The 13,577-nt window shown below is 38.9% G+C and overlaps 1 pseudogene; it reads left to right on the top strand.

The window, feature by feature from the left end:
* The window catches only part of LOC133754925 (zinc finger protein 658B-like), a 97,614-nt pseudogene extending 86,894 nt beyond the window's left edge, over window positions 1-10,720 (top strand).
* The last annotated feature ends 2,857 nt before the right edge of the window (window positions 10,721-13,577 follow it).

Genomic DNA, 13,577 nt, shown 5'->3' on the forward strand with positions numbered 1-13,577 from the left:
ACCTGAGCTTCTGCTTGCAAATTGCTGTGAAGCCTTAGGGTACAGCCCAGTTTGACCCCATGCTGGGTTTTGAGGCCAACCCAAGGGCTGGCTGTCCGCCCTCCTTTATGCTGCTGGTGCTTCTGGTAGTGATTGTTTTCCTGGCCTTTACTACTAGAGCACTTCTTCCTGACACATCTTGCTTCCAGAGAAGGAGATGGAGCCGCAGGGCCAGGTTCAGTGCACAGAGATGGCCCGCAGGCATCTGAAGAAGTATATCTGAATATCTCTTGCTCTTGGTGGGCAGGCATAAGAAACAGATGTACCAGAGGGGCCAAATTATGGTCACCTCACCAGCAACCTACTGGCTGGGAGGGTCTGGGGAAGAGATGCGAAGATGACAAGGTTAAACTACAGAACAGCATTTCATATCAGGTAGCAGACCTACATCATTTAAAGGGGTAACTTGTTGAGCTTAATCAGGAGTTTCTTCCACAAGAAGATCAGCTTCAGCACTACAGACAGAAAAGTACTTTCCTTGTGCAGTGGTTAGCATATGAGACTTTTCAGTGTGGACAGCAGGTCAAGGAATTAAGAGCATGATATGAAGAAAAATTAGCAGACCAATTTTTTCAACAAAATCAAGAGACTCACAAAGTTCAAGCAAATGATGGAGAATAATCAGGTGTGAATGATCATGTAGTAGCTAAAAATATTCCAAAAGTAGCTGAGAATGAAGAACCCCCAAGTTATACTACATATGGGAAAGAACAAATCAAAGAGGTGGTGATGTGGGATGGCTGGAATAGAAGAGAATGACCTAGTGATGATCTTCCCACTGCTTTAAAGAGGACTTCTATTTCAGTTTCTGAACATGGAACTCATCAAACAATTTCCCATCTTCCAAGTAGACAACCTCTGTCCACAAATTTGGCTGAAGATGCACAGGTGAACCACAATGCAAACCTTGGTACTCAAAACAGAACCCTTCTAACATTCTTCAGCATTTAACTAGAGGCCCAAACTTGGAGAGTGAACCCAGAATTCTAACAGCTGTACTAAACAGACTTCCAAGGATAAATTTGGTGTCTTCCATAAATTGAAGCAAAACAATGAAGAATGAGAGCTTCAGGTGGACTTTGCAAACTGTGAAAAGCAGCATTTCAATGATGTCCTTTCAATCCTAAGGAAAAACTTAAAAAAAACATAAAGTACTGTAAAATGAAATTTGTACTCCATCATGTTTACTTTTTCTTAAATAAAGATCAGTTCTATGGGTTGTAAAGATACATTGAGATAGATTTAAGGAATATTTTAATGAATCAATATATCCATGTATATATGTGAACCTTTTCCTATTATATTCTCTAAGTAGACACTTTATTTGTTATGTTACGGTTGAGCCAAAACAGTTAATCTTTGCATTTAAAGCAAACTACTGTGTTTTTCACATTTTATTGAGCCCAATAATTCTTTTCACAAGTAGACAAGCAAGGAAAAATTGTTGTACATTTTATGTTTCACATAGTTTAATCAGAGTGAGAACAGTTACTCAGTTGAAAACTTTTTATGTAGTAATGTATTGTTAGCCCAACAGATGTTCTATATCTATCCCTTATTTCATGATCTTCAAGGAGTTATACCTATAATAATTACATAAAAAAGGGGAAATGGAAAATAAACACTGGACAACATGTGTACAAAATTCCCTCCCTACTCCTGTTATTTTACATGAGTGCTAATGTGTTTTGGCAAATAAGTTTTCAGTTGGGGCCTGCTAAGACATGACACTATTTATGAGTTATATCTTATATCTTACTTGGTTCTTGAACTTGTGGAATGCAGGATTCATATGTATTTTCAGTTTTTATTTTTTCCTCAAGTAACACCAGTACTGCTTCACTATGGCCATCACTAGCTAATTTTTTTATATTTTCATAGTTCAGACTGGTGAAGATATTTGTGATTGAAATGCCAGATCCTGAAAGGGGCTAAATCTACTTTGAAATGAATCTGCAATCAGGATTTCAAAGCTTTTCTGATCATTTTAGTGATCTTTTATGACTAGACTTTTTCAGAAGTACTACATAAAGAATTTTAGCATGTTTTTATAAATGCACAAATAAATGTAAGTACAGTGAGGTCCCCTACTATTTTATTAAAATAGCTTAAAATTTATAACAAAAATGAATCATTGTCATTAATATGTTAGTTAAGAACACATAAAGCTCATATTTGTTAGACTTACAAAATTATTTAAATGTATTTGCCTTTTATTTAACTCTATTTAATAAAATGTATAAGCTAGCTAATCCCTGTTCTCTGATTTAAATCATTTTAAAAATCTTATCCCACCTCCTAAAACAAAAAGTTTTAATCATAAATAGAAATTTAAGATTGTCAACCCTGTTTTTCAGAAGGATGACTGTTAATTGCACACAAACAACATGAAATGCATTTCCCCCTAGTACTAATATTTCAGTCAAAATTCAGACTAACAGTGGCTAAGAGATAGGTCATTCACTTGCTGAGGTGCTCCAATTCTTAAACTTCAGCTTCAAATTAATTAATGACCATGAAAAGATGCAATAATCTACTGTTTTTCCCACATTGTCAAACAATCCATGACTTTATCATAATTAGAATCAGGCCATATTTAAGAAGTATTATGGTTCACAGAATTTTTTAAATGTAATTAAAGGGAAGTGACATACATCTTTTGGGCCTTAGTGTGAGGAGATGAATCTAAAAATACTCCTAGTTGTACTTCTTTCTATTTAATTTTGTAAAATCTGTACAAAAGAAAATCATGAAATTACCTTAGTTGCTTTGTCATAAAAACCATTTGGTTGTATGGTAGCTATTACATAGCAAAATTTCTTCAATTAACAACTAAGAATTTTTTTTTAAGTTTTATTTATTTATTTGAAAGGCAGAGTTACAGAGAGAATGGAAGAGACAGAGAGAGAGAGAGAGGTCTTCCATTTACTGGTTCACTCCCCAAATGGCCACAATGGCCAGAGCAAGGCTGAGCCAGGCTAAAGCTAGGAGCCAGGAGCTTCATCCTGCACTACCATTTGGCTGTCAAGGGCCCAAGTACGTGAGCCCTCTTATGTTGCATTTCACAGACCATTAGCAAGGAGTTAGATTGGAGCTAGAGCTGCTGCCAGGGGGTTGAATTGGTGGCCATGTGGGTGCTGGTGTCACAGGTGGCAGCTTTACTACACTACAACACCAGCACCAGCAGCCTAGATATTTCATAACTGGAGAAATCCCAGACTAATTGATAATATTTTTGACCGTATTAACTATGTGAATCTTTTAAAAATATTTGTTTATTTGAAAAGCAGAGTTAGAGATGGAGGAGGCAGAGAAAGATCTTCCATCTGTTCACTCCCCATTTGGCCACAACCACTGGGGCTGGGCCAGGCCAAAGCCAAGAGCTTCTTCTAGGTCTCCCATATGGGTGTCAGGGGCCTGGATCAGAAGTAGAGCAGCTGGGACACTTACTGGCACCCATATGGGATGCCAGTGTCACAGAGGATTGCTTAATCTCCTATGCGACAACAACTACCCTATGTGAATGAACATTCTACAATCTGTTTTAGACATACTGTTTTTATGTTTTACTTCTGCCTTAAGCTTTCAGGTTTTCTTGATGTATTTTTTGCCCTAATTTAGTGTTAAGTTGATGGAAATCATCTCTTGCTGGGTTCTGATAAATTAAAAATTGAAAAAAGAGGCTATTTATCTCTTTATGAAAGACAGAATCTTCCATCCACTGGTTCATTCCTCAAATGGTTGCAACAGCCAGGAGCCAGGAACTCCATCCTGGTTGCCCACATGGATGGCAGGGACCCAAGTGCTTGAGCCATTGTCTTCTCTCTTCTAGGTGCATTAGCAGGAAGCTGGATCAGAAGCAGAATACCCAGCACTCAAACCTGAACTCTAGTATGGAGTGTAGGCATCCTAAGTAGCGGCTTAACCTGATGGACCACAACATCCACCCCTGAAGTCATCTGGAATCTTTTCCTTTTATCAGTTTCCAAGTCTACTAGTTTTCATAGAATTTTTCTTTAATTTGTGGCTTGTAATTTTTTCTTCCAGCGTCTTTAATATTCATGATTCCTTGAATGGTGTTTTGCTACTTTTCTTTTCTCAATCCCCTTGTGTTCAAGGAAGTTTCTGTCTCTAATAACTTCAATTTCCACCCAGATGGGCAATGATTCTCAAATTCTGCCCTCATCCTAGAGCTTCCTTCTGCATTCTGAAATAATGTTTCCTGGCAATTCTGCCTTATTTTCCAGAGAATCTTAATGTTTCCACATGAACAGTTCTGTCTCACTAAAACTTTTTTTTAAAAAAAATGTAAAATGTCATCCTACTTTAAAACATATTTTATTTACTTAAAAGGCAGGGTGACAAAGAGAAAGGGAGAGACAAAGAGAGAAAGAGATCTTCCGTTCACTGGTTCACTCTCTCAAATGGCCGCTACAGCCAGGGATAGGCCAGGCTGAAGCCAGGAGCCTCAGACTGAGTCTCCCGTGTCGGTGGCAAGAGTCCAACCAAGTATGTGGGCCATCATCTAGTGCTTTTCCAGGCACATTAGTAGGGAGCTGGATTAGAAGCAGAACTAGGCCAGCACCGTGGCTTAACAGGCTAATCCTCCACCTTGCGGTACCAGCACACCAGGTTCTAGTCCCGGTTGGGGCGCCGGATTCTATCCCGGTTGCCCCTCTTCCAGGCCAGCTCTCTGCTATGGCCCGGGAAGGCCTTGGAGGATGGCCCAAGTCCTTGGGCCCTGCACCCGCATGGGAGACCAGGAGAAGCACCTGGCTCCTGGCTTCGGATAAGCGAGATGCGCCGGCCTCAGCAGCCATTGGAGGGTGAACCAACGGTAAAGGAAGACCTTTCTCCCTCCCTCTCTCTCTCTCTCACTGTCTAACTCTGCCTGTCAAAAAAAAAAGAGTACATAGGAAAAGTAGTGATTTTTCAAAGATTTCTAATTCTAAATGTTTGAAATAAATTTGTTGTCACAGGGATTGGTGTCATTTGAGGATGTGAGTGTGGACTTCAGTCAGGAAGAATGGCATAAAATGAACCCTGCTCAGAAGACCCTGTACAGAGATTTCATGCTGGACACCTACAGCCATCTCGTCTCAGTAGGTAAGCAGACCTTATTACGTGTCTCCTTGTAGAATATATATCCTTTCTTTTTCTGTTAACTTTTTTTAAAAAAATATTATTTATTTATTCGAAAGGTAAAATTGGAGAGAGGGAGAGGCAGAGGCAGAGAGCAAGAAGTCTTCCATCTGCTGATTCACTCCTAAAATGGCCACAAAGGCCAGGGCTGGGCCAGTGCAAAGCCAGGAGTCAAGATCTTTGTCCTAGCATCACACATGGGTGCAGGGGCCTAAGCACTTTTCCAGGCACATTAGCACAGAGCTGGATCAGAAGTGGAGCAGCCAGGACTAGTTCTAGTACCCATATGGGATGCCAGCACTTTAAGCGACAGCTTAACCTGCTATGCCACAATGTTGGCCCCAATATACATCCTTTTAAAAAATTATCATGACATATGGGCCCTTATAGAGATGAATATTGTACTGGCTTTGAATTAAGAGGTCTAAGGTTAAGAGACAAAAATGATGGTTTTATCCCATTGAAAACTTTGCCATGTTTTTGAATCTTCAGAATCCCAAAAGCCCATGAATCTCATCTATATATATTCTCAATTATTCTGTTTATAGGATATTGTGTTACCAAACCTGATGTGATATTCAAATTGGAACAAGGTGAAAAGCTGTGGTCCTTGGAGGACAAATTGCTAAACCAGCAGGAACCAGGTGAGTGAACACTGACAGAAAGAGATCTGGGGTTGTTTGACCTTAGAAGAACACTTTTGTTAGTTTATTTTTTTAATTATTGAAATAGTTATTGAAATATAATGCATGTATCATATACTTCCTTATTTAAAGTGCAAAGTTCAGTGACTTGGCATATGCACAAATTTATACAAACATCACCACAGTCAATTTTCATCACTTCCGAAAGAAACCTGTATCTTTCAGTTATCACCCTTCTAACCCCTAGCCTCTCTGGTCCTAAGCAATTACTAATGTCCTTCTGTCTCTACATTTGCCTATTCTGGACATTTCATATAAATGGAATTATATAACATTTGATCATTTATTACTGGTTTCTTTTGCTTAGTTTACAAGATTGATATGTATCAGTACTTCATCCTTTTGTGGCCAGATAATATAACACTGTATGGACATACCACATTTTGTTTGCCTATTCATTAGTGATTTGCCTTTGGGCTGTTGTGAATAAAGCTGATATAAACATTCATTTACATGTTTCTATATGGATATATGTTTTTATTTTTCTTAAGTATATACTTAGGATGAAACTGCTGGGTGATACAGCACCTCTTTGCTTATATCTTTGAGGACCTAATTTTTCTGATTTATACACATCCTCACCATAGTAGGAGATTTTATTCTAACCATTCTTATGGATATGAAGTGGTCCCCTTGTGGTTTTGATTTATATTTCTGTTAGTCTGCTGGAGCTTTCATAATAAAATACCATAAGCTGAGTGGCTTAAACAACAGAAATGTATTTCTTACAGTTGTATAGGCTGAAATTCCAAGATTAAGGTGCCAGTAGGTTGATTTCTGATAAGGCCTCTCTTTTTCTTTTCTTTTTGAAAGATTTTATTTATATATTTGAGAGGCAGAGTTACAGATGGTGAGAGGGAGAGACAGAGAGGAAGGTCCTCCATCCATTGGTTCACTCCCCAAGGGGCTGCAATGGCCAGAGCTGAGCCAATCCAAAGCCAAGAACCAGGATCTTCCTCCAGGTTTCCCATGTAGGTGCAAGGGCCCAAGTGCTTGGGCCATCTCCCACTGCTTTTCCAGGCCATAGCAGGGAGCTGGATCAGAAGAGGAGCAGCTGGGACTAGATCCGGCGCCCATATGGGATGCTGATGCTGCAGGTGGAGGATTAACCTACTGTACCATAGCACCAGCCCCAGGCCTCTTTTTCAATTCTACAGTCACCTTCAGACTGTGCCTTCATATGGCCTTTTCCTTATGCACATGCAGTTGAAGAGAAAGAATATCCTAGTGTTTCTTCCTTTACTTACAAGAACTCCTGTCCTGTAAGATAAAGCCCCACGCTTATGACCTCATTTAAAACCATACTTCCTCATTACACATGAGGGTTAGGGCAATAACATGAAATTGGGGAGGAGACATAGTTCAGTCCATAAGAATCTACTGGATCAGCCAGTGCCATGGCTCACTTGGCTAGTCCTCTGCCTGCGACACCGGCACCCTGGGTTCTAGTCCCGGTTGGGGCGCCAGATTCTGTCCTGGTTGCTCCTCTTCCAGTCCAGCTCTCTGCTATGGCCCAGGAAGGCAGTGGAGGATGGCCCAAGTGCTTGGGCCCTGCACCTGCATGGGAGACCAGGAGGAAGCACCTGGCTCCTGGCTCGGATCAGCGCAGCACATTGGCCGTAATGGCCATTTGGGGAGTGAACCAACGGAAGGAAGACCTTTTTCTCTGTCTCTCTCTCTCTCACTGTCTAACTCTGCCTGTCAAAAAAAAAATCTACCTGATAACTTAGGACAGCAGTGACCTTTTTATATGCATATTAGCCTTTGTCTATGCTATTAAGCAATCTTGGGAATTTTCAAGTTACATTTTTAAATTATTTATTAAAAGAAAGTAAAATTATCAGAATTATTAGGAATAAAGCATACTTACGGAACATTTTTGTTATGGAGAAATATAAATAAAGGGCATAACATAAAGGTTGACATAATTTACATCAAGTCTATCTTCCAGTCAATGCAAATAATTGGATTAGTTGAAAACAATATCTCTAAATAAGTGACTTAGAAAAATTGTAATGAAAGATGTTGAATTAATAAAATAATTTAGGACTCATGTCCTGTTATTAAGATTTTAACTTAGGGAATAAGTGCATTAAATGAAAAGAGTCCCTTTTAGCTCAAGAGCACAGATTAGAGAAAACCTTTAAGTATTTTAATGACTAAACCGAAAAGTATGTCAGTGTTCATAAAATAATGGAAAGAGAATTGGAAATGAAAAAAAAAACTGGTGTTAAATTGGAAATGGCATAGAAAATTAATTAATTAAAAAATTATGTAGGATCTCTGTATTTAATGTGCTGCACACTATTATTTAATGCTATAACTAGTACTCCAACAGTATTTTTTAAATTTTGTGTTGCTATATGGGAGCAAACTGTTGAAATCTTTACCTAATATATACTAAACTGATCTTCTGTATATAAAGAGAATCGAAAATGAATCTTGATGTGAATGGAAGGGGAGAGGGAGCGGGAACGGGGAGGGTTGCCAGTGGGAGGGAAATTATGGGAGGGGGGAAGCCATTGTAACCCATAAGCTGTACTTTGGTAATTTGTATTCATTAAATAAAAGTTTAATAAATAAAAAAATAATGGAATTCTAACGACCTAAAACTCAGTAGAATTAGGAACTCATACTGTCTCCTCAAATAAGGAACTCATAACTCTGTCTCACCTGAACATTAAATAAACACCCCTACAGAAGGTATTAGTGACATTTTTATTAAAGTGGACCATACATTCCATTGTATGCCATCTGCAAAAAACAAACCTTTCAAGTTCCTACAAAATAATCATACAATATTGAAAATATAAATTTTAAAGAGAATCACCACAAATCTTACTTGAACATAGTTTGTAAAATCTAGAAATTAATAATTGAGTAAACAAAAACACATGAAACATTTTCTAAGTTATCTTTTAAACATTGTATAAAAGGAAATCAAAACCAAATTTATATAATACTTAAGAAATTATAAATGTAACTGCAAATTAGAAACCTTCAAATGCAGCCAAATTAGTGAGCATTGATTAAGCAGGAACAGTAACAAAAGTACATTGATGAAAACAGAAGACTTTGAAAGTAGAATCAGAAATTATTACATTGTAAACTGAGAAACAGAATGTTCTTAGAATAAAAAATGAGCTGACATTGTTGTGCAGCAGTAAAAGCCACCACCTGCAACACTGGCATCCCATACAGGTGCTGGTTCATTTCTCAGCTGCTCCTCTTCCAAACCAACTCCCTACTAATAGCTTGGGAAAAGCAGTGGAAGATGGCCCAAGTGTTTGAGCCTCTGCTACCCATCCAGGTGGGAAACCCAGATGAACCTCCTGGCTCTGAGCTTCCACCTGGCCCAGCCGTCACCACTGAAACCATCTGGGGAGTGAGCCAGCAGATGGAACATGTCTCTTTCTCTGTCTCTCCCCCTTTCCTTGTAATTCTGAATTTCAAATCAGTAAATGTGTTCAAAAAAGAATAAAAAACAAAAAATAGATGACAGACAAAAAAAGGAATCATCTACATATCTATCCTTAAACTATAATCTTGATTAACTTATTAATTAGAATTAGGTTTTGGAATTAGGCACTTTTCTTATCTTCTTTATTGATTTTAAAATGACCTTTTTAATCCTCACAAAACAAGTATTGAAGCATTTTAAGGGACTATGTTGAATTTATAAATCAAATTAAGGAGAATTGTCATCTTAGAATTTAGAATTTAGTTTCCCAGTCCATAAACAAAATATACCTCCCACTTATTTAGGATTTCTTTCATTAATGTCTTGTGGTTTTCAGTATACTATACCAAGGCTTTGGTGCTATGATAAATGATACTGTTTCTCTCATTTCAGATTCCAGTTGATTTGTTCACAGGTGTAAGATTGTTTGTAGACCACATATTCTGCCCTTGTTAAAAATTCTTACTAGGGAGTAAGCATTTGACATAGCAGACCATATTAGAGACCTGCTTCTGATTCCAGCCTCCTACTCATGTATACCTGGGAAGCACCAAGTGATGCCTCAAGTAGTTGAGTCTCTGCTTCCTTTATGGCAGACCTGAGTTGAGTTCTAGGCCCTTGGCTTCAGCCTGGGCCAGTCCTCGGAGCACATCAGAGAATTCACACTGGAGAGAAACCCTTTGAGTGTAATGAATGTGGGAGACCTTTTGACCATATTTCTGTACTTAGAGCACATCAAAGAATTCACACAGAGGAGAGACCATACAAATGTAATGAGTGTGGGAGATCTTTTACATATAATTCAGCCTTCAGAGCACATCTGAGAACTCACACAGGTGAGAAGCCTTATGAATGCAATAGCTGTGAGAAAACTTTTGCCCACAATTCAGCCCTAAGAGTACATCAGTGAAAACACACAGGACAGAAGCCCTATGAATGTAATGACTGTGAGAAAACATTTGCACATAATTCAACCCTCAGAGCACATCAGAAAATTCACACTAGAGAGAAACTCTATGAATGTGGTGAATGTGGAAAAACATTTTCCCAGAAGACACACATCAAAGAATTCACACAGGGGAGAAACCCTGTAAATGTAATTAAAGTGTGGGAAAACTTTCTCACAGAAGTCATACCTCACTGGACATGAGAGAATTCATGCAGGGGGAAAAAACCTTATGAATGTAACATATGTGGGAAAACTTGTGTCTGTAAGTCTGCTCTCATAGTGCATCAAAGAATTCACAAAGGGCAGAAACCCTATGAATGTAATGCATGTGGGGAAAGTTTCTCCCAAAGAATATACCTTTGTGCACATCAGAGAATTCATTCAGGGGAGAAACCCTATGAATGTAATGTCTGTGGGAAAACTTGAACAGATAATTTGGCCCTCAGGGGACATCACAGAATTCACACAGGGGAGAAACTGTATGAATGTAATGAATGTGGAAAGACTTTCTCAAAGACATCACATCTCAGCGCATCTGAGAACTCGCAGAGGGGAGAAAACCTACAAATGTAATCAATGTGGCAAAACTTTCTCAGAAAAGTCATATATTAGTGCACATCAAAGAATTCACACAGGGGAGAAACCCTATGAGTGTACTATATTTGGAAAAACATTTGCCCATAATTCAACACTCAGAGTACATCAGCGAATTCACACAGGTGTAAAGTCCTATGAATGTAGCGATTGTGGAAAAACATTCTTCCAGAATTCACACCTTAGTGCACACCAGAGAATTCACACAGGGGAGAAACCTTATGACTGTATGAATGCAGGAAAGCTTTTGCTCAAAATTCAACTCTCAGAATAAACCAGAGAAATCACACAGGAGAGAAAGCTTATGAATGTGACAGATGTGGGAAAGCCTTTGTCCATAAGGCAGCTCTCAGAATACATCGCACCAGGATGCACACCAGAGAGAAAACTAATGTGTAAAGAATTTGGGAAGTCCTGAATTAGTTCAAGTGTTATTAGGTAACAGAGAGTGGGGGAACTCATGTCATGAAGATGGATAAATGGTGCTACATAACAAACATGGTAGAATGCACAGTGAAAGAAGCTTGAGCACAGAACTGGATTCTCCATTTTACATCTTTACAAGTTGGTTTTCTTTTTTCCCATGCAATAAGTTTGTAGTCTGTTGAGCTCTTACAGCTGTAGTCTATTAAATGCATATATTTGATCAATTCTTTGTCCAAGTAGGTTGAAATCTTATGCATATATGTCCAAAAACTAGAAGGGATCAACTTACTGTATGTCAGAGACTTAACATGAGGAGAAAACTTTGTATTAACATCTTGAATAGTCAGAAGCCTTCTTTAAAAATCAGGGAGGTCTAGGGGTAGGCCTTGTCATGCAGTGGGTTAAGCCACTGCGTGGGATCCTGGCACCCCATATAATAGCCTGCTCAAGTCCTGTCTGCTTGCAATCCTGCTCCCTGCTAAATCTCCTGGGAAAGCAGCAGAAGATGGCCCAAGTGTTGGGCTGCTTTCTCCTACACAGGAGACCCAGATGGAGTTCCCAGCTCCTGCCTTTGGCCTTGCCTATCCCTGGCCATTGCAGCCATCTGGGGAGTAATCCAGTGGATGGAAAAAATGTTCAATAAATATATCTTTTAAAGAATCAGGTAGGACTCAGGGAGAACAGAAGACTTTATAAAAGTGAGCTGCATTAAACATCAAGTAATTATAGTAAAATTCTATGTGTTGTATAAATGACTTTTTTTCCACCTGTTTTCAGAAAATAATTTTCTGAGAAGATTTGTCAATCTCAGAATCAAGGATAAAATTACTAAGAACTGATGTACTAAAACAAGTACTTTCATATGATATCAAAAATTCTATATAAAATTACAAGAAAATACTTACAGACAAATTCACTGTAAAAAGTCTTTAAAGTGAAAAAAAATCACTTGAGGGGGCGGAGCCAAGATGGCGGATAGTGAGGACGTGCACCTTAGTTTGAGAAAATAAAGTTTCATAAAAGTGGAATTACTGTAGCCTCAGGAAAAGACTCAAGAAAAAAACTGCAGAGGAAACGCTTCTGGATCTAGTGGATGTGGAACAGAGGACTTACAGGGAGCCCACCGCGTGGAAAACCAACCAAGACGAGCCGAGCGGCGGGAGAGGAGCCAGAGCCACAGAATCTCGCCAGCGCGGGAACCGGAGGGGGGTAAGACAAAGACCTCAGAAACCCGAGACATTGGGGGGGGGGACAGAGGCCTCTCCCTTCACTCACCAAGCAAAACAAAGAGCACCGCAATGTTACATATGTAAAGCGCAGCCAAACTCAGTAACTTTAGCGAAACTCGAGAACACATTGAGGGCTGCATAAACTCTTTGTGTGGTCCCAGGGGTAGATAAAACAAATACTCACAGAGGCCAGATTTCAACTACCCTCAACTCCACTCCCAACTGAGTCAAAAAAAAAAAGAGAGAGAGAGCGAGCCAGCAAGGAGCAAGTGAGTGAGCAATCTGGGAGAGTGTCTCTTTACACAGCCTTAAACCTGAAGAATCAAGCATAGCTCTCTGGCCACACCCATCACAGCCACTAAGGCTCCAACAAAGCAGACAGCTCACTTAGAGGAATAGTATAATGAGAAAAAAAAAACACCACAGCAAAAAAAAAAAAAAAACACACCATAAATTATCTCCAACATGCCAAACAACAAACATAGAAGCTGAGGTAACAAGAGCAAGGAAGACACTATGACGCCCCCAAGTGAACAAGATATGCCAATGCAAGATTACAAAGATAATGAGATAGAAGAAATGCAAGAAGCAGATCTCAAAAAATTGATAAGAACATTAAGAAGTTCTCAAAAACAAATTCTTGAACTACAGAAATCCTTAATGGACAAGATAGAAAATCTCTCGTGTAAATGAAATATTAAGGAGGAATCAAAATGAACTGAAACAACTAGTAGAACATGAAACTGTGATAGTGACAAAAAACCACAATGAAATGAAAAATTCAATAGATCAAATGGCAAACACATTAGAGAGCCTTAAGAACGGAATGGGTGAAGTGGAAGAGAGAATATCGGAATTAGAAGACAGAGCACAGGAAAGGAAACAGTCTAATCAAAGAAAAGAAGAAGAAATCAGAAATCTAAAAAATACTATCAGGAATCTACAGGATACTATTAAAAAATCCAACATTCGGGTTCTAGGAGTTCCTGAAGGCATGAAGAGGGAGAAAGGATTAGAAGGCCTTTTTAATGAGA

The sequence above is a fragment of the Lepus europaeus genome, unplaced genomic scaffold (assembly GCF_033115175.1).
Source record: "Lepus europaeus isolate LE1 unplaced genomic scaffold, mLepTim1.pri SCAFFOLD_32, whole genome shotgun sequence".
In the NCBI taxonomy this organism is placed as follows: domain Eukaryota; kingdom Metazoa; phylum Chordata; class Mammalia; order Lagomorpha; family Leporidae; genus Lepus; species Lepus europaeus.